Below are 17,315 nucleotides of genomic sequence, written 5' to 3'. Positions count from 1 at the left end.
GCCTCACAGAAAACCAAGTTATTGTTGTGTCATTGGAATGGTGTCAGGTCAGTGGTCAAAGTTTAAGGGGAAAAAAGGAAAAGTAATGCAAAAATGACCAAATCTTTTTGGGTGCTGCTGAATGAAGGACAAGAACTGGATGGGACGCATGGGTGAGATACCTCAGAAAGAGGGAGCTGAAGAGACTGTAGAGCCATGAATAGTGATCTTTCAAGAATCACTAGAGTTGGGAATGGTTCCAGAGGACTATAAAATTGCAAATATCACTCCACTCTCTATGAAGGGAGAGAGAGAAAAAGCAGTAAATTATAATCTGGTCAGATTAACTTCAATGGGAGGCAAGATGCCAGAGCCCATTATTATGAATGAGGTTTCAATGTACTTGAAAGCATAAAGTAAACTGACCAAAGTCAACATGGCTTCCACCAGAGGAGATCTTGCCTGACATATCTGTTGGAGGGTTTTGAGGAAGTAATTAACAGGACAGATAAAGGAGAGTCAGTGGATATTGTTTACTTGGATTTTCAGAAGGCCTTTAACAATATGCTGCACATAAGGCTGCAAAACAAAAGAGGATCCTGTGGTATTGTGGGAAGGGTACTGGCATGGATAGGGATTGGCTGACTGGTAGAAGGCAAAGAGTGGGAGTAAAGTGGGTCTTTTCTGGCTGGCTGTCGGTGACTAGCGGTGTTCCACAAGGGTTGATGTTGGGTCTACTGCTCTTCACATTGTATGTAAATAATTTGGATGCAATTGATGATTTTGTGGCCAAGTTTGTGGATGATACGAAGATAGGTGAAAGGTAGAGCTGAGGAATTAGCGAATCTGCAGAGGGACTTGGACAGGATTAGTGAATGGGCAAAGAGGCAGATGGAATATAGCGTAGGGAAATGTCATCATGCACTTTGTTAGAAAGAATAAAAGCATAGACAACTTTCTAAATTGGGAGATAATTCAGAAAATGGAAGTCCAAAGGGACTTGGGAATCCCAGATCAGGATTTCCTAAAGGTTAACTTGCAGACTAAATCAAGTTAGGAAGAGAAATGCACAGTTAGCAATTATTTCAAGAGGACAAGAATATAAAAACAATGATTTAATGCTGAGGCTTTGAATAGCACTGGTCAGACCAGATTTGGAGTACTGTGAGCAGTTTTGGGCCTCATATTTAAGGAAGGATACGCTAGAAATGGAGAGGGACCAGAGGAGATTTCCAAGAAAGATCTTGGGAATGAGAGAGTTAATGTATGAGGAGCGTTCAATGGCTCTGGGTCTACACTTGCTGGAGTTTGGAAGGATGGTGGGGGGGGGGGGGGGGGAAATTTCATTGAAACATACTGAATATTGAGTGGACATGGAGAAGATGTTTCCAGTAGTGGGAGACCCCAGGACCAGAGGACGGAGGTTCAGAATAAAAAGGCGACTCTTAAGAAAATAAGGAGTAATTTCTTCAGCCAGAAGGTGGTGAATCTGGAATTCATTGCTCCATAGATGGTGGTGGAAGTCAAGTAATTGGGTCATTTTAAGAAGTCGATAGGTTCTTGATTTGTCAAAGTCCAAAGTTTTGAGAAGGCAGGAGAATGGGATTTGGAGAAAATGTACATCGGCCATAATTTGAATAGTGGAGCAGACTCACTGAGCTGAATGGCCAAATTCTGCTCCCATGTATGGCCTTTTAGTGAGCAACTTATTTTCTCACTCAGGTTGTATGAAGAGACAGGTGGGCCGACCGACCAACCTGAAGAGTTCCTCTAGCATCTGTTTTTTTTCTCTCCAGGCTACAGCAGCTGCAATCTCTTCAACTCCTTTGATGACTGTGTCATGGAATTTGAATACGTGTCTTGCATTGAACTGGAACAGCCACATCCCAACACCCAATGATGCACCTTTTACATATGGATCCACCCAGACTATTTTTACAGAGGTTAATTGAAGAGGTCATAGCACATAGTCACCAGATGTATATGGAAGTTTTGACAAAGGATCCTGGACCTAAAACATAGACGGTTTCTTTTTCTGCAATATGATGAGTGCTTGCATAATTTTAAAAAAAATTACATGGCTGTTTAATTGAATCACAAACCTGCTCAATAACTTTGTGTCTGTGGTCCTGGATAAACAGGATTAGCAGAGCAGGTTCAAATACAGAGCCTCACTCAAAAACTTTGCAGCTGAAATAAAAAATTAGTTGGCAGTGACCTTTTTACCTCCTGCCATCCATCATCTTGTCACACAATAGCACATGGGTTTCCCTCTAATTTTTTTCGTCAGCTTCCAGAGCTCGAATGTAATGAAGGTTTATGAAAACATTTGCCACTTACTTCATTGGTAATCCTCATCTCAGAGGTATTTCCTTGTCCAATCTACCCCTCCCCCATCCTTTCTTGAATTCAATTCTTTTCTCCTTTTCCCCCAGTTCTGGTGAGAGCTCTTCATCGACTTTTCTCCACAGTTTCAGCTTCCCCAATTCTAACATTCTCCTCACGGTTAACTACCTTTAAAAAATTTGAGACGTGCAAATTTTTAAATGATAGTCACTGGAGTCCAAGTTATTCATCAACATAAATGAAGTGAATTCCTAACGTAGGACCCCTATGAATATTTCCCTTGTGTATGAATGATGAAGTAATGGTGTAAGCCTGTCTATAATAAATTATGGACTGTATTAAAAAAAAATTCAAAGAAAACCTATGACCATTCTTAGACATGCAGTTAGTGCCTAATCTATTATTTCCTTTAATTTTTGATACAAAATGAGGAACTCGCTTGTGATACCAAATCAATGAGATGCATGGACTGGTGAGAAGCATTGAAATCCTCATTCATAAGGAACAAATCACAATCAGTTCATCAGCTCAGGCTAATTGATCATTATCAGAGATGTTTGCGTGTGTTCCCCAGATGTTTTATTAAGTCAGATTACCAAATACTTTTGTCAAGCTGCATTTTTGAGAAGCAGTTCTATAAAACACAGCAACAACAACAAAAATCTGCTGGTGGAACTCGGCAGGTCAAGCAGCATCTGTGGGGAGAGAAGGAATTGCTCACTTTTCAGATCAAAACCCTTCATCAAGATTGAATGTGAAATAGGGAAGTTGCCAAGGAGGAAGTGGTGGGAGGGGTGAGACAGGGGCCCAATGCATTTGCAAGTGAAATAAGAGAGGAACAGATGCTTCAGCTTGATGCCAGGCATTGGAAAGTTTAACCAATGATTCTTGAATCTATTCCATTTCATACAGCCTCAAAGAACTTCAATTTGTCATAAATCCATGTAAACATGACTCATTTCTATCATTATTTTCCATGTGTCATGATATTGTTACCATTCACAATAAATGTCAACATTTCTGTATTAGGATTAATGGTCTAACAGATGCAAGAGACTGCAGATGCTGGAATTTGGAGGAAGAAAAATCTGCTGGATGAACTCAGCAGGTTGAGCAGCGCCTAGGGAGTGGGGTATTGTTGATGTTTTTGGTCAAAACCCTTCAAGGTTGATTGTGGAGACATCCAGTATGAGACGGAGAAGGTGGGAGGGGTGAGACAGATCACTAGGGGATGAGTGAACCAGGGAGGGCTGAAGGATGATGGACAGATGAGGAAGGTGTTGGGATGGAGCTGGTAGACAGAAGTTCCAGAGAGCAAGAAAGGAAAGAGAAAAGGAGCAAATGGAGCAAGATGAGCCAGAGAGGGGTGAAGGTGGAGACCACTGGTTGACAATTTCAAAAGCAACAGGTGCTAGGATCTGATAAATAAGGACAGATAAATAAATACACCACCATCAGGGAAGGGGTAAGTCAGATTGGAGCAGAAGGCTGAAGGGATCTGATAGGTGCAAGTGTGGATAGTGGTGAATGGAACAAGGATGAAAATGGTGGGGCTGGAGGGGGATGTTGTAGGAAAGAGGATAAAAAGGGGAAAGAGGACTGGGGGTTTGGATTGGAAGAACAAGATATAGGGGAGCCTAGGAAGTTTGTACCATTGGGTTGTGGACTACCTCTGGTTTGTATTGCACCTCACCCTGTCAGTGGCAGTGATTTTTTTCTCTTCTCTCTCACTCCAATTCTGGTACCTCAGAATCATCCAGCTCTGTCTCCAAACTCCACTCCACACCCTTCTCAATCCTTCACCCCTCTCACCCTCTCCTCCTTACAATAGCTCTCCACATGAAATGTTTGTTTCACCACCCACCTATAAGTCATAGGGAATGGAATTAGGGCATTCATCCCATCAAGTCTGTCCCATCATTCCATCATGACTGATTTACTATCCTTTTCAGCCCCATTCTCCTGCCTTCTCCATGTGTCCCTTTATTCCCTTCCCGATAAAGAATCTATTTATTGAGGATGTCACAGAGATCAAATGCTTCACAACCAGGGCTAACCAGAAGCAATAGTTGAATGCAGAAGGCCCTTCTCAGAGCTTGTGATGCTGCCATCAGGCAAGGGTATAGGATGGCACTAAGATCAGCCAGGGCTAAACTCTCCTGTGTAATCCAGAAGGCAAAGCAGGGGTATGCTCTGAGGATCCACAGACAGCTGTGCGACATTGGTGACATGAAGCACATGTGGCAAGGGATCAACACCATTACAGATCCGATAAGACTTAAATTTGGAAATATGGATGACACAAGATTTTTTTTCTTTTCTTTTTTTTGTGCGCTTTTATTATTTGATTTTGTTTTTGATTCTTATTTTGTTATGGGGTGAGGAAGGGGGAAAAAGAAAAGGAAATGTCACTGGGTATATCTTAATTATCAACACTTGTATATATTGTTATTGATATGGTTCACGGTGCAAAAAACAAAAAATTACAAAAAAATGACTATTACAGATCACAAGTCAACCTTGCAAATTGATGAGAAGTACAGGATAATGCCAAAGAAAGCTCTGGGTCACCCTGTTGAACAGGTCCCCTGCATAATGACAGCCAAGGTGAGGAGAACCCTATCCAAGGTGAACCCACGCAAGGCAGTAGGACCAGACAACATACCTGGTCAAGTACTGAAGGACTGCACAGAACAATTTATGGAGGTATTCACAGACATCGTCAACACCTCACAGCAGCAGTTCATCGATTCCACAGGATTCAAGACAGCCACCATCATCCTGGTATTTAAGCGGGTGACAATAACTGGCCTCAATATCTACCACCCTGTGGCACTGACCTCCACCATTATGAAATGCTTCGAGCATCTGGTGATGGAATGCATCAAACCACACCTCCCAGAGACACTGGATCCATTTCATTCTGTTCTGGCCTACCTGGAGATCGACGCCTCATATGCCAGGCTGCTATTCAATGACTTCAGCTTGACGTTTAATATGATCATTCCCCAGAGACTGGTGGAAAAGCTGTCCTTGCTGGGACTCAACACTGTAACTGGATCCTGGACTTGCTAACAGGTCAATAGCAGACTATCGAGCTCTGTTATGCTGAGCACTAGCTCACCTCAGGGCTGTGTCCTCAGCCTGGCCCTGGTCATGCTACTGACCTATGACTGCATCATCAGATCCAGCCCCAACAGTGTCATCGTTTGCAGATGACACAACAGTAGTTTGTCTCATCAGCAACAATGAAGAGGTGGAAAATCTTGTGAAATGGCGTGAGAGTAACAACCTGAATCTCAATGTGGACAAGACGAAGGAGATAATCACAGATTTCAGGAGGACCAGGAATGACCACCCTCCACTACAACAATTCTGTAGCATCTTCATTCCTTGCAGTTCATGCAACTAGTGACACTCAACATCTCCTCAGCTGTCAGGAAGGTGCAACAGTGACTGCACTTCCTGAGAAGACTGAAGTTGGCAAGGCTACCGGCCACCATTATGTTAACCTTCTATAGGGGGTCTATTGAGAGTATCCTGGCAGGCTGCATCATAGTGTGGTACGGTTGCTGCAGAGAAATAGATCAGAAGTCCATAAAAGTGGCAGAGAGGATCACTGGAGCCTCCATTCCCCCCTCCCCCCCCCCCGATAGATGTGATTTACCAGGTTTGTTGTCTGAAGAGGGAACACAAAATCATTCAGGACCCCTTCCACCCTGCCCATAGCGTCTTTCAGCTGCTCCCATCAGGGAAGAGATACAGGAGTATCAGAGCCAACACCACCAGGCTGAGGAACAGTTTCTTCCCGTGGGCAGTGAAAATGCTGAATGACCAAAGGAACTTCTCACACTAAATATCCAAGACTTATTTATTTATTTTTATATCTATATTTGTCCTGCATTTGCATTATTTCTCTGCATGTCTGGTTGTGTGTTGCACCGAAGCCTGGAGAATACTGCTTTGTTGGGTTGTACTTGTACTTTCAGATGACAATAAGCTAAACTTGATTTGAACTTGATTACCCTCCATCTTAAATATACCCAATCACTTGGCCTCCACAGCTGTCTGCAGCAACAAATTCCACTGATTCACCATCCTCTGGGTCAAGGATTTCCTTCTCATCTTTGTGCTAAAGGAACATTTTGGTATTCTGAGGCCTACACTCCCCCACCATAGAAACAACCTTTCCATGTCCACTCTATCCAGGCTATTCAGTATTCAATAGGTTTCAATAATATCTCTCCTTATGCTTCTAAACTCCAATGAGTACAGTTCCAGATCCAAACACTGCTCATACGATAACCCTTTCATTCCAGTGATCATTCTTGTGAATCTCCTCTGGGCCTTCTCTTATGCCAGCACATCCTTTCTTGATAACGAACCCAAAACTGCTCACAATTCCCCAAATGGGGTCTGACCAATGTCTTATAAAGCCTCAACATTACTCCTCTGCTTTTATATTCTATCCCTCTCAAAATGAATGTGAGCATTGCATTTGTCTTCCTTACCAATGACTCTACCTGCAAGTTACCCTTGAGAGAATCTTTCACGAGGACTCCCAAATCCCTCTGCACTGCTGATTTCAGAATCCATTGGCTATTTAGAAAGTAGACGACACCCTCCCACCCCATTGATGCTGCTTAACCCGCCAAGTTCATCAGTAGTTTCTATTTTTCTCCAGATTCTACCATCTGCATTGCTTGGAGTCTCCATGAAACAGAGTTCTGGCACAGAGAATGAGAGAGTCCAAAAGATACAAGATTCATGTCAAATACCAGTAGTAACAATGATCCAATTCCTCTTCAAATTATGTACCTCAGCTGCACTGAATCAGGGAAGTGTTTTTTTTCTCTCAAGAAAAAACCCACTTCTCTGATTCAGTGATTCACTGCTGGTAAAATTACAGACAATTAAACCCAGCAACCAATTCAGAAATGTTCGTCTTCTTACACAAATGTGGCATCCCCTCCACCACCATCAACTCAGATCTCACGCATCTCCTCCATTTCTTGCTCATATGCCTTGGCCCCCTCTGTCCCCAAGCAAACATAGGATTCCCCTTGTCCTTGCCTATCACCCCAGCAGCCTCTGCATCCAACACATTACATTATCTGAAATTTCCGGCATCTACAACATGATCCCACTACCAGACACATCTTTCTCTCTCCACCTTCCGTAGGGACCACCAACTCCCTTGTCCACTCATCCCTCCACATCAATTCCCCCCCACCCCACCTTCCCCATGGTCGCAGGAGATGCAACTTGTGCCAACACCTCCCTCACCACAGTCCAGGGCCCCAAATAGGCCTTTCAAGTGAAGCAACACTTCACGTGTACCCTTGGGAGTGACTTACTGCATTTGGTGCTCCCTTTGTGGCCTTCTATACATCAGAGAGTCTAGACACAGATTGGGAAATCACTTCACTGAGCATCTTTACTCTGTTCTCATCAATGACAGGGATCTTCCAGTGGCCTACCATTTCCAAAACACTGGTTCTGTATCTTGAGCTTTGCTACATAAGAGACACTGTCTGACCTGCTGAGTTTCTCCAGCTTTGTGTTTTTACTTCAAGTACAAGTACAACCCTTCCAAACAAATCACTGTACAGTAAAATTGATTCTTTTCTGCACTTCTGTTAATAATGACTTAAAAATACCATTGGTTATTGACTTATTCAAGATTCATGATTATTTTATTGTCATGTAATAAAACAAAATTTCCTTTAGTCTACTGGGAGACAAAGATTTGCTATCAGCAGAAATTTCCCAGCACACCTTACAGCCAGAGAAAGAAAAGCAAAAGAGTCTCCCCCAGAGTCAGCGAATGTCCATGGCTTCACATGTTCTTGCTCTCTCTCTCTCTTGACCTGCTGAGTTTTTCCAGCGCTTTTGTTTATTGCACTTGACCCAGCAGCTACAGATTTTGTTGTTTAAAAGCAATGGCCTGGGTTGTGTGTAAGCCCTTGACAGTAGCAGTAATACAGAATATAGTCTAAGTCAGTGTTTAAATAATGACAGGGGACCAATTTATGTTTGGAATGGGCAGTATAAATGAGCAGAAGGAGAACGTAGAAGATATTTACAGAATTAATCAGATTTCTTTTATCAGTATGTTAAGAACCCCACATTTTGGAGCAGTGAGATGTGGATATATAGGAGAACAGCAAAGAGCTTAGATGTGCTTCAGGCAATTTCAACCAGGAAGAGGAAGCAGAAGTGAGAATTTCCTTTTTCTGTTACAAAGTTTATTTGTTTTTTTTTGTGAGTGGAAGCTGGTTCACCAAACATTACAGCAACATGCAGTATGGCAGAATGTCACCAAACTCACTTAAAATCCTGCTTCATGCTTGTCAATTGTGTCTGTGTTTTCCCCATGAACATCTTTAGCCTGTGGCCTGGATTATTGTGTGTCCTGCTCTTATTTGTGCAGATTTTGGAGTTAATATGAATCAAGTTGGAAATGAGCATTTTCTAAAGATCAGCAAATGGAAAAAATCAGTGAGATCAGTTTGTCGGCGATCAGCTGGCAGTATTTCTGGAGAGCTTGAGAGATTACCTAATGGAAGCACTGGATGGGGTGATCCACAGGAAGAGAGGCAGATTTATGCAGCCAGCAAAAACAATCTTCTGGAGCAACTCAATGGATTGAGCAGCATCAGTGGGAGAAAAAGAATTGTCAACATTTCAGACTTCATCAAGACTAGATTTTTTTTCTCTCACTTCAAGCCAAACAACTCTCACAATGACCTAGACTACGCCTCCTCTCAAATGATATCCTGAAAGGATGACATAGCTTTCTCTCAATTTTCTGCCTCCACCAGATCTGCTCAAGTCCTTGCATTCCAGGACATCCAATATGTTCTTTTTCAGGGAGTGCAGGTTCCCCTCTACTGTGGTGAATAGAGCCATCCCCTGCATTTTGTTCATTACTCAGGGTTCTGCATTCCCCACCTCTCTCCTCAGTCCTGGACAAGGGTTCTGATCTGGAATGTTGACAATACCTTAACTCCCGTTCATGCTGCTCAGTTCTTTTGCTACAGATCTAACATCTGCAGTTCCCTGTATCCCTAGTGAAGCAAACGTCTCTCTTTAGTTATCAGACTTTCCATCCAGTCAGCTGATTTTAAATTTAACATGGTAATGATAATCGAGGGAATGAAACTTCTTTAAATATGATCACAGGTAGCTGCTCAAAGCAGTGTTCCATTTACTGAAGTGTTTCATTAGATAATAAAATAGAAAATTGCTGGGAACTGTCAGGAGGTCTTATTGTGCAACTTTTGAAAGGATGTCATTAAGTTGAAAAATAGGTCAGTCACACACGAAAACTGATGAAACAGACACTGCAGACTAATCGCCAAACTGAATTTAGTTTCTTTGATGTGGTTGAGATTGAATTGTGAATACTATGCACCAGATTGTAAGCAATGCTTGTGAATTGTTACTTGGAAGGTCTGTTGGGATCCCTGCTGGCTGGAAAAGGAAGAGTTTAGAGGATGGACATTGTCCCTTTTCCTCGTTGGGGCATCATTTCTGTGAGGGGCACAGGACAAAGTGCTGACTTTTTGTATGTTACTTTCTAAATGTAGTATTATGTGACAATAATGGAACCTTTACCTTCTGCATTTGCACAAGGAAGTGCCAGAGAATGCTGAAGGAAAGAACAGCAAATGAGGATGTGGGGAAGGGAGTGAAGGGATGGTGGAAATGGGGCAGCGGGGACCGAAAAGGGAAAAGTGGAGATTGGGGAGAGGTGGAGGGGTGGGGGGAGAAAGAAAGCAGAGACTGGGGAGGTGGAGTGGGGGGGGGGGAAGAGAGCAGAGACTGGGGAGGTGGAGGGGGGGAAGAGAGCAGAGACTGGGGAGGTAGAGGGGGGGAAGAGAGCAGAGACTGGGGAGGTGGAGTGGGGGGGGGGGAAGAGAGCAGAGACTGGGGAGGTGGAGGGGGGAAGAGAGCAGAGACTGGGGAGGTAGAGGGGGGAAGAGAGCAGAGACTGGGGAGGTGGAGGGGTGAAGAGAGCAGAGACTAGGGAGGTGGGGGGGGGGAAGAGAGCAGAGACTGGGGAGGTGGAGGGGGGGAAGAGAGAAGAGACTGGGGAGGTGGAGGGGGAAGAGAGCAGAGACTGGGGAGGTGGAGGTGGGGAAGAGAGCAGAGACTGGGGGGTGGAAGAGAGCAGAGACTGGGGAGGCAGAGGGGGGGAAGAGAGCAGAGACTGGGGAGGAGGAGGGGTGGAAGAGAGCAGAGACTGGGGAGGTGCTGGGGGGGTCAAAAGCCGGACTTTCCAGCCTAAAACTAGACATCTGGACACCCTGACTGCACCCCTCTGAGGTCTGCACTCTTGGCCTGCTGACTAATGGTAATGCTGGCCCTGCTCATGTAACCCTTTCATTCCTGGAATCATTCTTATGAACCTCCTTTGTCTCCAATGTCAGCACAGCCTTTCCTAAATGAGGAGCCCAAAACTGCTTGCATTACTCCAGGTGAGGTTTCAAAGTCGTGGCACTTCTATTCCTTTTGAAATGAATGCCAGTATTGCATTTGCCTTCTTCCCCACCATCTCAACATGAAAGTTCACCTTCAGTCTATCCTGCACAAGTCTCTTTGCATTTGGGTATGTTCATCGTGTCTATGTCTGATGGTGGAAATTTATGGGCCAAATATTAATCTCCCACATCCACCCAACACCTAATCATTGCCTATTTATCTGTGGAAGTAGCTGTTCAACACTATCAATGAGTAAGTTGGAAAGATCTGGGTTTGCTGATATATGACACCACACAAGGGAACGTAGGGTTTGGCAGAAAGGAAGGAGTGGATTGGACAGGATGGCAGTGCCATGGTTAGAGCCTGACATCTGGTGCTTTCTGAATTTTGCATATTTTCTCCATGATTGAATGGGTTTCCTCCAGGTGCTCTGGATCCTTCCTTCATTCCAAAGATGCATTGGTAGGCTGACTGGTTACTGTAAATTAACCCTTCATGTCAGAAAACTGCAGAAGAATCAAAAGAGAGAATAGAGTTTATTTCTGCAGGAAATTAAGAGGGTATAGGAATGATGCCACTGCTCTGGAAGGTGCCTGCATGGACCCAATGATCTCTTCCTCTGTAGTAATAAAAAAAAGTGGGTCAGTCACACTTCTTTTGAAATCTATTTCTGTCCTCTGTCTATTTAATTTTCAGTTTGATAGCGCTTGTAAACTCTGAATAGAATATTCTGAATATCCATACTGCTGCCATCCTTTTAATCAAACAAGCAAAATTAATGGTATTTTTAACTTGAGGCAGGAATCTTCATTGGTCTCATCCAAAGCTTCCAATGTTGAGAGATGAACAGGTGGAAGTGGTAAATGCTGGTTCTGTATTAGAATAAGCAGAAGTATTATGAGGTATTCACTAATTCCACAGGGGCCTGTGTTTCGAGATTGAGCTCCACATCTCGTATAAGGAAGCAAAAATTAGTGGGAAGATAAAGGACTGGGAAGCTTCTAAAAAGCATACAAGAGGCAAATAAGGTTATTAGGAAGGGAAAAATGAATTTTGAAAGGAGGCTAGCAAATAAAATCAAAACGGATATTAAACGCTTTTTTAAGTGTCTTAAGAATAAAAGGTGAAAGTAGATATAGGACTGATAGAAAATGATGCTGGAGAAATTGAGAGACAAGGAGATGGCAGAGGAACTGAATGAGTATTTTTCATCAGTCTTCACTGAGGAAGACATTAGTAGCATACCAGACTTTCAATGGTGTCAGGAAAGAGAGGTGAATGTAGTCACAGACACTGGATAGAAGGTGCTTGGGAAGGTGAAAGGTCTGTGGGTAGATAAGTCTCCAGATGGAATACACCCTCAGATACTGAAAGTAGCTAGAGAGATTGTGGAGGCATTACTAATGATCTTCCAAGCGACAAGGGATTTGGAGGAATGGAAGATTGAAAAGGTCACTCCACTATTTAAAAAAGGATGGAGGCAGCAGAATGGAAATTATAGACCTTTTAGCTTAACATCGGTGGTTGGGAAGTTGTTAGAGTTGATTGTCGAGGAGGTTATGATGTACCTGGAGGTGCCTGACAAGATAAGCCAATGTTAGCATTGTTTCCTGAAGGGAAAATCTTGCCTGACAAACCTAATGTAAATTTCTGAAAATCACAAAGCAGGATGGATGTAGAACACGGAGAGGATGTTGTGTATTTGGATTTTCAAAAGATCTTTGACAAGGTGCTGCACATAAAGCTGCTTCTCAAAATGAGAGCCCATGGAATTACAGGGAAGATACTGGCATGGGTAGAGCATTGGCTGATCAGCAGGAAACAGAGTGGGAATAAAGGGATCCTATTCTGACTGGCTACCAGTTACCAGTGCATTGCAAGGGTCTGTGTTGGGGCCACTTCTTTTAAAGTTGTATGTCAATGATTTGGATTGTGGAGTAAATGGGTAAGTTTGCAGATGATACAAAGATGGGGCAGGCAGTGAAGAGGAAACAGAGGCTTCAGAGAGACTTGGCTAGATTAGGAGAATGGGCAAAGTAGTTGCAAATGAAATGCAATGTGAGAAAGTGTATACCCATGCAGTTTGGTAGAAGGAATAAAAGGGCAGACTATTATTTGGATGGGGAGAAAATTCAAAATTCAGAGGTGCAAAGAGTCTTGGGAGTTCTTGAAAGGTAACTGTGTAGCAGTTGGTGCAACGCGAGCAATTGGGATTTGGGTTTGAATCCCATGACATTTGTAAGGAGTTTGTACATTCTCCCTGTGTCTGTGTGGGTTTTCTCTGGGGGCCCTGGTTTCCTCCTACTGTTTGAAACTTACTGAGGGCGTAGGCTAATTGGGTGTAAATTGGGTGGCATGGACACATGGGCCAAAATGGCCTGTTATTGTGCTGTATGTCTAAGTTAAAGAAAATTAACCTCCAGGCTGAGTAGGTTGGAAAGAAGGCAAATGCAATGTTGACATTCATATCAAGCAGAATAGGATGTGCCCTCAGGCTTTATAAGGCAGAGGTGAAGCTAATTTGGAATATGGGGTACAGTTTTTGGCTCCTTATTCATGAAAATATGTACTGGCATTAGAAAGGGTTCAGAAAATTTACAAGAATGATTCCTAGAATGAAGGGATTAGCATATGAAGAATATTTAATGGTTCTTGGACTGTACTGCTTAGAGTTCAGAAGAATAAGGGAGAGCCTCATAGAAGCATTTTGAATATTGAAAGGCCTGGACAAATTAGAAATTCAATTTATTGTCATAGTAATAAAACAGTATGATATTACATGAAATTCCTTTTTGCCTGATGGAAGGCAGGCAGATTTGCCACTGGCAGGAATTGCCTAAGAACCTCTTACAGTCAAAGAAAGAAGCAAAAGAGAGTGTTCCCCCCCCCCACCGCCCCCCCAACTGAGTCACCGAGTGTCCATAGATTTGTCCCCAGTACTCTTGCAGCCACACAGAGTCCTGTCCAATCATTAACAAACCGAGCTCCAGATCTAAACTTCCGACACAGTCAGGAACCCTTCAGTGCCCTCGATACCTCCTCGCATCCTGGTTCTGATACCTGGCACCCCTTGAGCCAGTCTCCAGCAGTCTGCAGCCTGGCATGAATCTCCCGACAGCAGTCTCCAGCACCCAACAGCTTCTGTGGGTTCCTCTCCTTGAATCACCAGCAGCCCACCACATGCACTGGTCCCTCAGACCGCAGAGCCCCCTCACTGGTTTGCCACTGTGGTCGCTGTTCCCACGGGTCATCTCCTCTGCTTCTCCCTCTCAGTGCGTGATCTTCCTGTCTTCTGGTGCCCTGCTTCAGTCCTCCACTTCCCCGGAGCCTGCAGACCCTTGTGGGTGCTGCCGATTAATAGGTGCTCATCTATGGGATTTCAAATAAAACCAGTTGGCTCCCTCCATGGGCCATTCAAAACCCGTGTGGCACTGACAGTAGTTAACTGAGTGGCTGGACCCTTTTGGAGGGCTGCATCTCTGCTCCCTGCGGGTCCACAGCAGCAGCAGCGCTACAGCGGCTCTGTCAGCGCCTCCATTAACATCTCCACCTCAGGGGTCAGCACCAGCGGCAGCACTGCTGCTACAGCAGCTCCCTCAGTCCTGCATCTTGGGTGCAGACCTGCAGTCATGAGATTTCAAATAAAACCACTGCTGTGGTTTAGAATTAAAGTGGTTGGTCTCTGAAAGATTCTTGCTGTTTAGTGGACAGAAAACTACTTCTTTCCTCTATCTCCCCATCCCCTTCCCTTGCCTTTCTTATGAGACCAACCCTTCTTAGCCCTAGATCCTATCATTTAATAGCTTTAACTGTTTCATCAGTGCCGCCATCAACATCTCCACCTCAGGGCAGCGCGGCTCCCTGAGTAGATGTGGTAAAGTTGTTTCCCATAGTAGGGGAGTTGAAGACAAGAAAGCACATCTTCAGGATTGAAGAGCGCCCATTTAAAACGGAAGGAATTTATTTAGCTATGGAGGTTAAGGTTCTTTATGGGGTGGATGTGGAGATGTTTTGTCTATTGTAATAGGACATCCAACTTTTTTTTAAGGATTAGGAAACTTTGATTTCAATACGAGTTTAAAAGTTCCATAGTCTTTGAATTTTTTATGCAAAGGTAGATTCTTGATAACTAGGAATAGGTGGAAACACAGAGTTCAACTTTCAATATCTTTCAAGAAATTATTGAATGGCAGAGCTGATCTTTCAGGCTCCATATCCTTCTCCCTCTCCTAAACAATGTGTGTTGTATAACGATGATGAAATTTATCAGTCCTTTAATACCGTATTATGTGTACTATGCAGTGATATTCATTAACAAGAATGTGGAAGTTACTTAGAACATAGCACACTACATACAGTACAGGCCCTTTGGCCCTCAATTTTGTGCTGATCCATATATCCCTTAAAAAAAAACTAACCCCCCCAAACCCCTCTAATTTTCTTTCATCCATATGTCTAAGAGTCTCTTAAATGCTCCCAATGTTTCAGCTTCCACCACCATCCCCAGCAAGACATTCCAGGCACCTACAACTTTAAAAAAAATAAATTTACCCCTGATATCTCTCCTGAACTTCCCTCCCTTCACTTTGTATATATGTGTACAGGTGTTTGCTGATCCTGCCCTGGGAAACAGGTGCTGACTGTCCACCCCACCTATGCCTCTCATAATTTTGTAAACCTTTATTAAGTCTCCTTTCATCCTTCTTCACTCCAAAGTAAAAAGTCCAAGCTCTGCTAACCTTGCCTCATAAAACTTCTTTCCCAATCCAGGCAACATCCTGGTAAATCTTCTCTGCATCCTCTCCATAGCTTCCACATCTTTTCTATAATGAGATGACCAGAACTGAATACAATACTCTGTGCTGTCTTACCAGATTCGTAGAGTTGCAACATGACCTCTCTACTCCTGAATTCAGTCCCCCTATTAATGAAGCCCAGCATCCCATAGGCCCTCTTAACTATCCTATCAACTTGTGCAGTGACCTTGAGGGATGTATGGATTTGCACCCCAAGGTCCCTCTACTCTCCACACTTTTGAATAATTCACCATTAACCCTGTACTCAGACTTCTGATTTGTCCTTCCAAAATGCATCACCTCACACTTATCCAAATTGAAATCCATCTACCACTTTTCTGCCCAACTCTGCATCCTGTCCATATCTTCTTGTCACCTTCAATAACCTTATTCTCCATCAACTACTCCTCCAACCTTCATGTCATCTGCCTCTTCATCCAGGTCATTTATGAAAATCACAAAGAGAGGGGTCCCAGAACAGATATCTGCAGCACTCCACGAGTCACTGACCTCCAGGCAGAATACTTTCCTTCCACTACTACTCTCTGCTTTCTTCCAAAAGCCAATTTTATTTTTATCCATACAGCCAATTTTCCACTGATCCTGTGCCTCATGACCTTTTGGATGAGTTTCTCATGGGGAACCTTGTCAAATTCTTTGCTAAAATCCACGTAGACCACATCTACCACCCTGTCCTTATCAATTTATTTTGTTACCTCCTCAAAAAATTCATTTGGACTAGTTAGTGAGATCAGGAAAGAGTATGTTGATATTTTAAGGCACGTTGATATTAAGAATGTTGTGGGATTGGGTTTTGTGAAGAATATTAAAATGGATACATCCCCAAGAGGGGCAATCAGGATAATCCAGTAAATTCTAGCTTAGCGAATCTTACATCAATGGAAGAGAAAATATTTTGAAAATTTTTAAGGACAATATTTATTCTCATTTGGTAAAGCTTGGACCTTTTAAAATTTAGAAATAGAGCATATTAACAGGGCTTTCTAGCCCACAAGCCTGGACCACTCAAATAACCTACCAATCTCTTACGTCATTGAAAGACAGGAGGAAATCAGAGTCAGGGAGGGGGCTGGGGAGGGATGGGAATCCCACGCAGATATGGGAGAATATACAAACTCCTTATAGACAGCACTGAATTTGAATCCAGGTCACAGGCACTGTAATAACGTTGCACTAACCACTACGCTAACTGTAATTATTCAGAATAGTCAATATGGTTTTTTTGCAGGAGTGGTTATGTCTCACAAACCTTTTTTGAGGGGGTAAAGAAGCTGGTTGAGGCTTGGGCAGTGTATGTTGTCTACATGGATTTTAGTAAAGCAATTTACAAGCTCCCTTATGATGAGTTGATTCAGAAGATCCACACTGACTTGGTAGGTTGGATTTAAAATGGGCTTGGCCATAATAGACAGAATGTAGTGATGTCAATTTTAAAATTTACATTTAGACATAGAGCACAGGAACCCCCCCAAGGAAAATCCACACAAACAGGGAGAGAACATACAAACTCCTTACAGACAGCACAGGATTCGAACACAAGTCCTGATTGCTGGCGCTATATCAGCATTGCGCTAACCATTATGCCAACCGTGTAGGAGGTTTATTCTCACTGGAGGTCTGACCCATGGTGTTCTGCAAGGTTCAATCTGGGACCTTTGTAATGTACATAAATGAAGAAGGGCTGAC

The 17,315-nt window shown here is 43.3% G+C and overlaps 1 long non-coding RNA gene across 3 annotated transcripts in view; it reads left to right on the top strand.

Moving 5' to 3' along the window:
- The window catches only part of LOC138760874 (uncharacterized), a 195,180-nt gene that overhangs the window by 140,046 nt on the left and 37,819 nt on the right, over positions 1-17,315 (top strand). For 2 of the 3 annotated variants that reach the window (XR_011355924.1, XR_011355918.1), the window contains one exon: positions 1,776-2,692. The exons of the other annotated variant lie outside the window; for it this stretch is intronic. This is a non-coding gene — a long non-coding RNA (uncharacterized lncRNA). Of the gene's footprint in view, positions 1-1,775; positions 2,693-17,315 lie in introns of those variants that run through there. 3 annotated transcript variants of the gene reach the window in all.

This window comes from Narcine bancroftii, chromosome 4 (assembly GCF_036971445.1).
Source record: "Narcine bancroftii isolate sNarBan1 chromosome 4, sNarBan1.hap1, whole genome shotgun sequence".
NCBI lineage: Eukaryota > Metazoa > Chordata > Chondrichthyes > Torpediniformes > Narcinidae > Narcine > Narcine bancroftii.
The sequence above is the reverse complement of the archived record's forward strand: the minus strand, read 5'-3'. Positions and strand labels throughout refer to the sequence as shown.